At 41.9% G+C, this 13474-nt stretch overlaps 1 non-coding gene across 1 annotated transcript; it reads right to left on the reverse strand.

Annotated features, from left to right (window-relative positions):
* Nucleotides 1-8925: 8925 nt before the first annotated feature.
* On the reverse strand, nt 8926-9089 carry LOC137448254 (U1 spliceosomal RNA). The gene has a single exon (XR_010989022.1). It is a non-coding gene; the product is annotated as a U1 spliceosomal RNA (small nuclear RNA).
* Between the last annotated feature and the right edge of the window lie 4385 nt (nt 9090-13474).

A 13474-nucleotide genomic window follows, 5' to 3' on the forward strand; every position in this document is an offset into this window, starting at 1 on the left:
CCCCTGGCACAGCTTGAGACTGGGTCTTCTTGTTCTGGTGCTGCTTGCTTGGGAGAAGAGACCAACCCCCACCTGGCTACAACCTCCTTTCAGGTAGTTGTAGACAGCCATAAGGTCTCCCCTGAGCCTCCTCTTCTCCAGGCTAACCAATATACCTTCTATAAAGGTATGCCATCAATCTCATGTTCAAACTTCAGCATGTATGGTTTGATTCAGCTGCAAAAGAAATCATGTAACCAACAGGCATTTTACAATAGATTGTATGTGAAAATCAAATGCAAGAGAATGTCAAGTATTGAACAATGACTTAGTAAAATAATACATGCACTAAAATCCTACATCAGAGGAGGATGCCTCCACTGAAGGTAAAAACTGGCAATTTAAAAATTTTTCTTAGGAATAAGAACCCCAAAATAACCATCAGGTCCTAAAATTCTTTCAGAATTGAAGTAATAAATTCTCATCCTTCAGAGGAAGCTTGATGAGTATATTTTGGTTTAATTAGCAATTTTATAAGCACGTTCTTCCTGATTTATTAAGAAAAGGTGGAATGTTTGTCCTCAAAAAGATAAACATTTCTTTTTGAAAGCTGAACACATCCCTACAGCAGTTTATTGCTGATGTGAAAGTTGTAGTAGACACATCTGTGCTTTTGTCTTTTGATATCATTTCAGCCCAAAATGTAGAAATAACTGAAATCAGATTACTCCTGCAGGTGAAATAAATAGATCCTGACATGGGCATCAGTAACAGACAAACCAAATTACTTTCAAGAATATATATCTTTATGTATGTCCACCTGCTTTTAATTTCTGTTCTTTTAAGACTGACTCTTTACTTGAGGAGAAGTTTTGGATTTTTGGTTTTTGTTGGTGTGGTTTTTGTTTTTTTTACTGAAGGGGAAATGTAAAGAATAGGAACTGATAACAAAAGACAACAAGCTTCACAAATGTATCCAAGGTGTTGATAACGTACAGTGCCTCACAAGGGAAATTTTAAAAATAATTAGGTGTCTGCAGATGTTTCTAAATTATTGTCAATGACAGTCTCAGTAAGAGGTGACTTTGTTTATTGTTTTAGCTTAAACTCCCCCACAACAAAGCCCACAACCCCTCTGACTTAAGAAAAATCTTTCACAGAGTCACAGAATTTCCAGTTCCTCCATTTTCTTTCACATCTCAGAAAATACCCTGAGATACAGTGAAACAGGTAGGCAAAGAGAAAATTTTCCAGAAACCACAGTTTACGATTTCACTATGCAAACAAGTCTGAGACTCAGTGAAACAGCTGGTGAAGCTCAGGATGTTCCCACTGGCAGCTCAGTGCATGCACTAGCTGGGCCCAGCCGCTGCCCACCTTTTTAGTTTTGCCTTTGTGCTCTTTCACTCCAGAGACAACCAGTCCATACAGATCATTCTGATCACATTAAAATAACTCAGGCTGTGCTTATGCTGTTTGCCAGGATTGAAGGATATTTCATTCCTCTCTCTTCCCCCGCCTCTCCCCCCTCCCGCCCCCATCATTTCTTTTAATTTGAGTGTGCCAAGCAACATAACATCTGCGCAGTCCACTCAACAGGTGACTTTTCACAGATCACCTCCACACTTTCCCACAGTTCTTCTTCCAGCCACATATCCTTCCCCAGACTCTCTTTTTACTGCTGCCAGCGTGCTCCCTAGTTTTACAAAGGCGAAGTAGAGTATTGTGGTAAGTGGTGTTTAAGGACTGTATTTACTATACAAAGCTAACTCTTTTTAGTCCTTTCCCTGAAAACTTCTGTGGCAAGAATGTGAAATACAGTTGTCTTAGATATTTGGATTGATTTATTACATTCTCAACTTTTTGAAACAGAAGCATATTTGTCTTCTTTCTTCAGTGAATAATGTTAAAAATGAAGACAAGGCAGATGACCCTTGCTTTGGTTTATTACATGAGTGACCCTAACCAGCCATTGCACCCAAAAAAATCAGAATCTGCTCTCAAACATTTAAAAGATGAGGGCAAATATTCAGAATCACAACATAACACTGACAGAATCACACCTGGTTGCTTTCATTTATGCAGGCTAAATGCTCTCCTACAAAGATCCCCTTTGCCTCCTCTGCCATGTAGTTCTTTGACATGCTTGTGTAACTATACTGCATGCCTGACTCTCCTCTGGTCTGGACAAAGAAAAACAGGTTCAAAATGAGGGTTTAAAAAAATCAGCCTAAGAAACATGTAATTCCATGATTTCAGGTGAAGAATCTTAGTTTAAAAGCTTGCATTTTAATCAGGGACAGTAGAAAGCTGAAAGAAAATCTTCTGCAGGTGGATTTCTCTGAAGTGAAAGTATGGGTCTTAGTTTAAGAACATGCATTATGATACTATTTAGTAGTGTCTAAGGGTCAACAAAGAATGAAGCCCTGAATCATTTTTGTCTAGCATCTCTGGAAATAGAGACATCGGTTTCCTGCAGAGCCTGACAGCAAATAGAAAGGGAAGACCCAAGGCAGTGGTAGTGGTAAAACACACATATATTTGAGCTGTGTAAAGGCAGCACTTCCATGGTAGTTTCCCTGGTTGACTAGAGAGGGCTGAAGTAAACAGTATAAAAAGTGTATGGAAGGATGTTGAAGGAAAAAGGGTAAGAAGCAAAGTGGAAAATGAAGCTGAGAAAAAAAGCTAGAATGGTAAAGAGCTTGTCATCACAGGGTAGAGTAAGTGTAGCCAAATCTGGAAACATTATCTGAATGGCAAAACATCTGATTTGGTTTTCATGGATATGTCTAAAAGTTGGGCACCCTGCTGCACATTTCCTCTATGATTTCAAGTGCAGAGAGGACAGGCACCCTGTAGATCTCAATGGTTCCAGAGCTGGAGCTTCTTTTACACTGCATTGCTTGCTGGTGATGCTGGGCATGGGGTCTGTGCTTACTTCCATGGGACTCTTCTGAGGACAGGGCCTTCCAGTTACCACAAATAAAAGTCATGGAACATGCATCCCGTGTCTACAGATGTAGAAGGGAAAGATATGATAGGGCCCAAGTAAAACAAATAACATTATTTCCTGCTGTGCAACAAAGAGCCCAAGGAGGTGGTGGAGTCGTCGTCATTAGAGGTGTTCAGGAGGAGACTTGATGGGGTACTTGGTGCCATGGTTTAGCTGTTTGGGTGGGTTGGATTGGTTGATGGGTTGGACGCGATGATCTTGAAGGTCTCTTCCAACCTGGTTTGGTTTATTCTAAATAAAGGTTGGTTTTTTTCCCATACTGTTTCATATATATTGTTGTTTCAACCCCAAAGGATTTTCTGAATGCAGTACTTCGATAAGAAATAGATAATACACAGCAAACAAGCTAACACCCTTTGCAGATTTACCTGAAAATTCAGGCAGTGGGATGATCACATACATAACATAACGTAGCATAACGTGTTGCTGAATCATTGCTAGCACAAGAGAAAATAATTTCCCCTCAGGCACACTAATAGCTTATCTGTTATCTCTCATCTGCAAAGAGAAAGAGTAATAACACTGAAGTCATAGCAAAGGATCTCCACCTGTGACACAGATGAAATACTGAGATGAAGCCGGCCAGGTGAAACTGTAGAAGTGGCAACTGTAAAATAAAAACATCTGTCTGGAAAGGGCTGTATATGCAGACATAGGGCTCTGAAGAAGATTAAAAAGAAGAAAATAAAAAGGATAATATTCAGTTATGATTTCTGCAGTGGAATATAATAAGTCAAATAACACAGTGTAGGTTGTAACTAAAAAAAAGAGAGAGATGAAAGAGATAAAAAAGGAGACATCTCCTGTTTTAGTCTGGTATCTCTGAGAAAGAAGAAGTTTCTTTTCTGAGTAAGTTTCTCTTCTTAATAACTTCCTGAACTCCCAAGGTATACTTTTTATTTTGCTTCTTAACTAAGGAAGCTGAAGCAAAAAAAAAAAAAAAAAAAAGAGAGAGAGACAGATTAGTCTGCAAAAGCAGAAACTTTGGACTTGTGAAATTTATGTCAGTATAAGCATTTACTATATTCGAAAACATGTAAATGCTGAATGTGTATGTTTGGGTTTGTTCATTAAAACTGACAGAATATTTTCTCACTGTTGATCCAAAGTCAGTGAAGCTTTTCTTTGGCATAGATTGGGGTGAGCATGTGCTCTTTAGCCTTGCTCAGATAGGCTGCCAGCATGGTGAGATAGATAGTGCTAATCATCCCCACTAACTGTGTGCAGCTTCAGAAAAAACCTTTGTGGTGAACCAGTCTCTTAGCTCAGAGTTTTATTTTAGACCTGCCTTACCATAGTTTTGTTTACCTTACCCCAGGAAAGAGGAGTCCACCAACAACCTGCAAGTGCAGGACCTGCACGTGCAGGGTCCTGCATCTGGGTCGAGGCAATCCCAGGCACAAATCCAGGCTGGGCAGTGACTGGCTGGAAAGTAGCCCTGAAGAGAGAGACTTGGGGGTGCTGGTGGACAAAAAGCTCAACATGAGCTCTCAGTGTGCACTTGCAGCCCGCAAAGCCAATCAGATCCTGGGCTGCATCAGGAGAAGTGTGGCTAGCAGGTCGAGGGAGGTGATCCTCCCCCTCTACTCAGCCCTGGTGAGACCCCACCTGGAGTACTGTGTCCAGTTCTGGAGCCCCTATTACAAGAGGGATGTGGAGGTGCTGGAACGTGTCCAGAGAAGGGCCACAAGGATGATCAGAGGGCTGGAGCACCTCTCCTATGAGGACAGACTGAAGGAGTTGGGGCTGTTCAGTCTGGAGAAGAGAAGGCTCCGAGGTGACCTAATTGTGGCCTTCCAGTATCTGAAAGGGGCCTACAGGAAGGCAGGGGAAGGACTTCTCAGGATCTCAGGTAGTGATAGGACTAGGGGGAATGGAATGAAGCTGGAGGTGGGGAGATTCAGGCTAGATGTGAGGAGAAGGTTCTTCACCATGAGAGTGGTGAAACCCTGGAATGTGTTGTCCAGGGAGGTGGTCAAGGCCCCATCCCTGGGGGTGTTTAAGCCCAGGCTGGATGAGGCTCTGTCCAGCCTGATCTAGTGTGGGGTGTCCCTGCCCATGGCAGGGGGGTTGGAACTAGATGATCCTTGTGGTCCCTTCCAACCCTGAATGAAACTATGAAACTATGAAACTATGAAACACAGGCCCTTCATTTCCTGTACAATCAATAAACAGGGAGAGACATATCAAGAGACCAGGACAGGAAAACCCCATCCATCTACCACAGATGATTTCCATCTCTTTGGATGCACAGGCAGGTCACAAAATCTTGTCCAGTTAATTTTAGATAAATATCTAGCTCTTCTACTGAGGGTGTAGAGAAACAAAAAAATTATCTTCATGTGGGAGACCTAAGCTCAGCAGTCCATGAAGGGTATCTAATGAAGCTACATTGGTATAATCTCTAGGGTGGTTGAAGCCCATGGTTTACACAAAACTATGCCGAGTAGCTGGCAGTATACACTAGGAATCAGTGAAAACATAGTCAACTGACCATAGCTAGTCTCTCTTGCTCAACCTTTGAGTCAGCACAACTTCACTATGTCCAGTAATTTCAAGCACAGATATGTCTGAGCCTCTGCCAAAAGAAAATTGTGGGCTTCAGCTTTGCTTATGGTTATGCAGGCTTTGTTGAAGTCTGATACTAGAAAAATCAGAGCAGACGAGAACCTTGCATCAAGACAGAGTAAGAATCAATCTTGGTCTAATTGGGCCACTAAGTTTCCACATTCTTGTGTTAAGATTCAGTAATTGCTACTGACAGCAGTATGAACAGGTGTGATGTGGTTTACATTGTGCTTTTGACTACACAACTGCAACATTCAAGTACACTTTTACAGGTGGGAGAAATACTTGAAAACTTTTGGCTTCAGTTTTCACTTCTGGATCTGCAGAGGGATTTATTCACCACTATTCAATGTAATAGACATAGAATAAGAAGCTCCTTAGATCCAGTAAAGACATAAAAATTTTCTCATCATCTTAATAACATCAATTTCCAAACTGGCAGGATTTAGGTACGATTATGTAGGACAGAAAGAAAGTAATAGTTAAGAACATTGTGTCCTTGCTTTGAAAGCTTTTGCTGGAAGTAAACTTTTTATGACTGAATTCAACTTAGAAAGAAAAAGCTATGGAATGACCCAACAAAATCTTCCACAGTTGAATATGTTTCTACAGCAGAAAAGTCAGAAGTCAAGAAAAGTAGTGGTGGTGATGTTTCTGAGATAATAGCCAATGCACTAATTTAAACCTACTCTCCATTATGCCCTGGGATAGAAGCCAGAACCAGTTTGGAATTTATTACTTTTCTTTTAACAGGAGTTAAACGTTTCACAAAGGAGTTATTAGGGCTTAGAAAACAGAAAAAAACCAGGGTAAGTCAGTCCAATATGTGGTGTGGTGCTTCTCTGAGAAAATTTCTCTTGGTAGAAACAGAAATGTTAATACTGAGAATACAATGTTGTTTGTGCACAAGGCACACTTCATTTTCATCACAGAATCATAAAACGGTCTGATTTGGAAGAGACCACTAAAGGTCATCTAATCCAACCCCCTCTGCAGTAAGAAGGGACATCTTCAATTAGATCAGATTGCCCAGAGCCCTGTCAAGCCTCGCCTTGAATATCTCCAGGAATGTGGCCCCAACCACTTCCCTGGGCAATATGTTCCAGTGCTCCACTACCCTCATGGCAAAGAACTTGTTCATAACATCCAATTTAAATCGGCTCTTCTCTAGTTTGAAGCCATTGCCCCTCATCCTCTCACCACAGGCCTTTGTAAACAGTCTCTCTCCATCTTCCTTGTAGTCCCTCAAGGATCAGTACTGGGACCAGTCTTGTTTAACATCTTTGTTGGTGACATGGACAGTGGCATTGAGTGCGCCCTCAGCAATTTCAACAACACCAACTGCTGTGTGGTGCAGCAGACATGCTGGAGGGAAGGAATCCATCCAGAGAGACCTTGACAGGCTGAAGAGGTGGGCTCCTGACAACCTCATGAGGTTCAATAAGACCAAGTACAGAGTCCTGCAGCTGGGTCAGGGCAATCCCAGGCACTGATATAGACTGGATAGTGGCTGGGTTGAGAGCAGCCCTGAAAAAAAGGACTTTTTCAATGAACTCCCACCAAAATTATAAATCAATTCATCTTGATCGTAAATGTTTGAGTTTATGTAATTAAACCTCTTCAAAAGTGACAGTCTGAACTCTGGTATAATTTTTGCAACTTCTATTTCGAAGCATTTCCACACTAATACTGATGATAATGACTATACACACATAATGAACCTACGCAGATGTGTGTACAGATGCACAAACACATACACATTCCCTAAGCAGATAATCCTGTTATTCCCTTTAACCGACTGCTGTTTCTTACTTTCACTTGTGGCATCATGTATTGAGTGAGCTCCCAGTTGCTCAGATGAGCATATGTTACCACTTTGTTTGGATTTGCTATCAAAATGCATATATGTACTCAGAGTAAAGATACTGTTGCTCATTTTTCAGCACAGTGTGTAACAGAGCATTTGCTTACAAGTTCTTGTAAATTCCGAGAGCAGAATCCAGACCCCCCTGAACTATGCTGAACTTAGTGGTTCTACTGCTGCCCACTGAGAGTTAATTCTTGTACCCTGATCCTCTCTGCTCTCAAAGAACCTGGACACCCTTTAACGGCATTAGCTGAAAGAAACAGCAAATGCTGGTTGTTAAAGCTTCTTGTTTTCCCAGGGTTAGGAGGTCTAGTAACAATCTAACCCTTACCGCCACGGTGAATGCTGTGAAGTATTCACTTTCATCCATCATCTTAAAGCTATTGTAATTTTGGAATCAGGAAATAAAGGCAAAAAATCAGAAGCAGAACTGTTAATGATTCATTGGTGATTCAGAGTGTGTCATTTATCCTCTATTTGTTACCAAGGGAACCTGACACCCACTTCCTACCACATCATCACTACCACCAAAACAGTGTCAAGCCACAGTACTGCTGTGCTGCTGTTTATGACTGCTAAATGCCAACTGCTTAAGAAAAAACACACACACTTTGTGAAACAGATTTTCTCAATATCATAATTAAGTTCTACAGCTTTGAACTATCAGTGGTCAGCCAGAAATCACACCGGAAAAGAACAATGCAATCTGTAGCCTTCCAATATGTCTTCTGCAAAATTATTACATTGGTTCTGCTAAGTGATTTGAACTATAGTGCACCCTGAATCTTAAATCATGTGAAGGGGCTGATGGGGTTTTTACTGACTTCTGAAACCGTTTTAACAAGAAATAAGCTAAAATTGGAGGTACTTGAAAGTGGTTTTCTGGTTTGTAAAAAATGTTCTGGGTTGTTTGGTTTTGTTTTTGTAATGTGGTTTACATCTAGAATAGATTAAATCAAGCTTTCTCAACATCTTCAATGAGCTACAAACTTCCCTTATCTTATTCCCTGCCAGTGAGGCTGGCATTCTTGTTACCAGATGTGTCTTCTCTGCGGACAGGGAATTCTAGTGACATCCAACATGCACTGAATGAAAATTTTTGTGCTCAAACAATTGCTCTCCAAAGAAAACATCTTGCTTAAGATGGTGTGCTATCTTGCTATGGTCTGATATGACAAAGATATTTCAGATTGGTCTTATATTTTCTGGCTTTCAAATCAGTTTAGCTGAAATTATTCCAAAATTTTTGAGAAGTCCCACATATGAACAAGAGGACACAGTCTCAGGCTGTACCAGGGGAGGCTTAGGTTGGATGTTAAGAAGAAGTTCTATACAGACAGAGTGATTGCCCATTGGAATGGGCTGCCTGGGGAGGTGGTGGATTCACCATCATTGGAGGTTTCATAGTTTCATAGTTTCATTCAGGGTTGGAAGGGACCACATGGATCATCTAGTTCCAACCCCCCTGCCATGGGCAGGGACACCCCACACTAGATCAGGCTGGACAGAGCCAACGCAGTCCCCCACTACCACAAATTATGCAGTTGAGTTTCCTGCATTTGGGGAAATCGCAGGGGTCAGCACACCCAGAGTGCAAAGGATGAGCCTCGCCCTGGGAAAACCACCTGCTTGATCATGGTGTCTCCCCTGCCAGGTGTTCAGGAGGAGACTTGATGGGGTGCTTGGTGCCATGGTTTAGTTGTTTAGGTGGGTTGGATTGGTTGATGGGTTGGACATGATGATCTTGAAGGTCTCTTCCAACCTGGTCTATTCCATTCCATTCCATTCCATTCCATTCCATTCCATTCCATTCCATTCCATTCCATTCCATTCCATTCCATTCCATTCCATTCTTCTCCTGTGGAATCAGTGATGCTCTTTGCCTTCTTCAAGCAGGTCTCTGTCTATCAGTGCAGAAGAAATTGAAAGGTTAAAGAAAACTAGTTTCTTAACAAATAATAAAATAAGTTGATTTTACATACTGTAATATTTACCCAGTCATAGTATTGCATGGTTTCTTTTCTAACATGAGATCCTGTTCTGGCTGAAGGCTGGTCTTTGAAAATTGCTGGATAGATCTGCATTGGGAGCATTTCCTTGTCCCATGTAGAAAACTGCTCTTGAGATCTATTTTTGTATCATCACAGAATGAATTCAAAAATGGGGGTGGGGGATGCACGGGGTTGGGGGTGTGAGAGGAAGCTCCTCACCCTGCTGAGAAGGATACTTACTCCAAACTTGGAGTTTAGAAATTCTACACAGAAAGCCCATACTGTTTTACAATTCAGAGTGATACGAAACAAAAATCTTTGCTTCAAGTCAATCAGAAAAGTAATGTAAATGTGTGCATTCTACCAACAGAGTAAAACCTTCTCCCCATGCTTATCTCAGTGTCATACTTTCACAATAAATTTTTCTTCTTCCCAGCCATTTTTTAATTTCTCTTTGTCAAACCAAAACTTTTTGTTTTTTACTGAGTTGCATTTTGGCAGGAAGAAGTCTTGGCAAACCAGATTCAGTATTAAACACGATGGCTTTGGTCCAGCTAAGCACTTGCATTTTTAATTCTAAGCAAAGACTTAGCTCTTATTGTTCCAACTACTTGAAATTATGTGGTGTGTTCCTTTAATATTAGGGTTGTAATAGGATAGGAACATAAGAATGCATTCTGAGGCAAACACCCTGCTACGGTTCAAAATAACTATGAGCAATGTGCTCTAAGAATTCACTATGTTTATAATGTTTTGATTTAATAAGTTTAAAAAAAAATATTAATTTTTCAACTTTATAGTTTCTTTTGTTCCTCAAGAATTAAAATTTAAAATCTCCTTAAATTTTTACCAAAACCTAGTACCTGTGGAAAGAATAATTATGTAGTGCAAGAAGTAAGGAAGATGGACTCTAAGTGAGGGTAGTGCAAGAAGTAAGGAAGATGGACTCTATTCCTATTTTATGCACATTTTCTTTTTAACACCAAATCATACAGCATCTTTTTGCAATATGAAAAGGTAATATGTCTAAAAATATGGATCTTGGTAAAAGCTGACTTCATTTTAATAAGAAGATGTACACATTTGTAACTTAACTATATGAAAGCATTAATTAAAGGACTATTGTGAAGACCAGGGGTGTTAATTTCCATCTTCCCTAAACTTGAATAAAATTTGCTTGCAATCCTATCTATGTTTACCCAGATGTATACACACAAAGCTATTTGAACAAAATATTTCAATACCTACTTTTGCATTTGGTGACTTTCATCTGAGAAAATATGAATCTCTTATGTTTTTTATGTTTTATCAAGTCTACTTGTTAGGGCATTGAGTCCATCATCAGTAAATTTGCTGACGACACCAAGCTGGGGGCAAGAGTTGATCTGCTGGAGGGTAGAGAGGCTTTGCAGAGGGACCTCAACAGGCTGGACAGATGGGTAGAATCCAGTGGCATGAGATTTAACACATCTAAGTGCCGGGTTCTGCATATTGGCCACAGCAACCCCATGCAGTGCTACAGGCTGGGGTCAGAGTGGCTGGAGAGCAGCCAGGCAGAGAGGGACCTGGGGGTGCTGGTCAATGGTAGGCTGAACATGAGCCTGCAGTGTGCCCAGGCAACCAAGAGGGCCAATGGCATCCTGGCTTGCATCAGGAACAGTGTGGCCAGCAGGAGCAGGGAGGTCATTCTGCCCCTGTACTCTGCACTGGTTAGGCCACTCCTTGAGTACTGTGTCCAGTTCTGGGCCCCTCAGTTTAGGAAGGAGGTTGACTTGCTGGAACGTGTCCAGAGAAGGGCAATGAAGTTGGTGAGGGGTTTGGAACACAAGCCCTATGAGGAAAGACTGAGGGAGCTAGGGCTGCTTAGCCTGGAGAAGAGGAGACTCAGGGGTGACCTTATCACTCTCTACAACTACCTGAAGGGCGGTTGTAGACAGGCGGAGGTTGGTCTCTTCTCCCAGGCAGCCAGCACCAGAACAAGAGGACACAGTCTCAGGCTGCGCCAGAGGAGGTTTAGGCTGGATGTTAGGAAGAAGTTCTATACAGAGAGAGTGATTGCCCATTGGAATGGGCTGCCCAGGGAGGTGGTGGAGTCACCATCACTGGAGGTATTCAGGAGGAGACTTGATGGGGCGCTTGGTGCCATGGTTTAGTTGATTAGGTGGGTTGGATTGGTTGATAGTTTGGATGCGATGATCTTGAAGGTCTCTTCCAACCTGGTCTATTCTATTCTATTCTATTCTATTCTATTCTATTCTATTCTATCCTATCCTATCCTATTCTATTCTATTCGGAAAAAAGGGTAATAAACAAGAATAATAAATAATAGATTTATAGCTAATAACATAATGATCAAGGATAGATAGATAGCAAAGAAGAAAAAAATATTTCAAGCTTAACATTTGTTGTTAGACTCTGCAGCTGGAGAAAGAGATAGAAGAAAATAAGGTTATATTTTTTCAAGCACAATATAATCTCTTTCTGGGGCCAAAAAATTTATTTCACAGGCTTTTTCACTGCAATGCATAGTTGGCTAGGTAAGGGCTGATGACGGAGGCTGGAATCTCCTTCCAAGGTGTTGAGGCAGAACATCTCACTTCCCACAGCTCATCTCTCCGTGGCCTGTGCACACATTAGCGTACCCTTTTAACACCAGGTAACTGAGGTAAAAAGAGGTTGTTTACCCAGTGACAGAGTATATTAAGCACTTGCAGGAAGAATGGAGGGCCAGTGACTCTCAGCCAACTTCTGGCTGCCATGTCCAGGACCCTGGGGACTCTGTTAGGTAGGTGCTGACAACCAGAGGAGAGCGTATGGCACACCAGCAACGGCCTTATGCAAGAGACCTGGAGGCAAGGTTGGAGCAGAGCCCTATGTCTTTAGTGACTTGGACAGAAATGCAGGGAGGAAATGCAGACTTGAAAGACTCATTACATTGCCAAACAAGCAAAACCAAACCTAATTACAAATGTGAATGTAGCCAGCATGGTCACTGATCCAGTTGGAAGTCAAGCTCTGTTTCCTTTAAATTCAAGATTCCCTTGAAGCTCCCCTGTTGCAAATGTTAAGCCTATTTTTGATGGTAACTGCTTCTTAAGACAATTCTAAGTTTTAGCTAGTTCGCTTGAAATCAACAATAAAACTTCTATTGGATTCAGAAAGACCAGGACTTGACTGTAATCCAGGACCTGAGAATATTTCCTGCATTAGATAAGGGCTCCATTTGGTCTCAGGTTACTTGTAAACTTTTCTCAATGATTTCTTCTGAAGGAAGAGACTTACACCCCTAGAAAAAAAGATGACACTGGGTGTAGTACTTCTAGGAGAATAGACTACACTCTTGAGTTTTCTCAGTGATATTTGCATACCCCGAGGGAGGCTGAATAGCACACCCCTGTTGTGAAACTTTCTTTCAGTTACAGTTAGAAAGAATGCCTTGGGGTTTATTCCACTTTCCAAGCACCAAGTATTGTAAGCACAACTTAAAAATACAGAAGAATGTATTTCAAATAGTTTGAGCTAAGGAAAATTTTCTATGTTAAGGACCATTTATGATTACAATGGCAATGACATGACATATTCATAAATTTAAGAGATTTTAAGCATATTTTTTGCATTAAGGTGCCACCATTATCTTGTAATACCCTTCTCAACACCTACATTTTTTTGATGGTCAGGAAAAATCCCTCCCCTCCCCTCCCCTCCCCTCCCCTCCCCTCCCCTCCCCTCCCCTCCCCTCCCCTCCCCTTCCCTTCCCTTCCCTTCCCTTCCCTTCCCTTCCCTTCCCTTCCCTTCCCTTCCCTTCCCTTCCCTTCCCTTCCCTTCCCTTCCCTTCCCTTCCCTTCCCTTCCCTTCCCTTCCCTTCCCTTCCCTTCCCTTCCCTTCCCTTCCCTTCCCTTCCCTTCCCTCCCCTCCCCTCCCCTCCCCTCCCCTCCCCTCCCCTCCCCTCCCCTCCCCTCCCCTCCCCTCCCCTCCCCTCCCCTCCCCTCCCCTTCCCTTCCCTTCCCTTCCCTTCCCTTCCCTTCCCTTCCCTTCCCTTCCCTTCCCTTCCCTTCC

The sequence above is a fragment of the Melanerpes formicivorus genome, unplaced genomic scaffold (assembly GCF_026170545.1).
Source record: "Melanerpes formicivorus ecotype bairdi unplaced genomic scaffold, bMelFor1.0.p_v2 SCAF_23, whole genome shotgun sequence".
In the NCBI taxonomy this organism is placed as follows: Eukaryota; Metazoa; Chordata; class Aves; order Piciformes; family Picidae; genus Melanerpes; species Melanerpes formicivorus.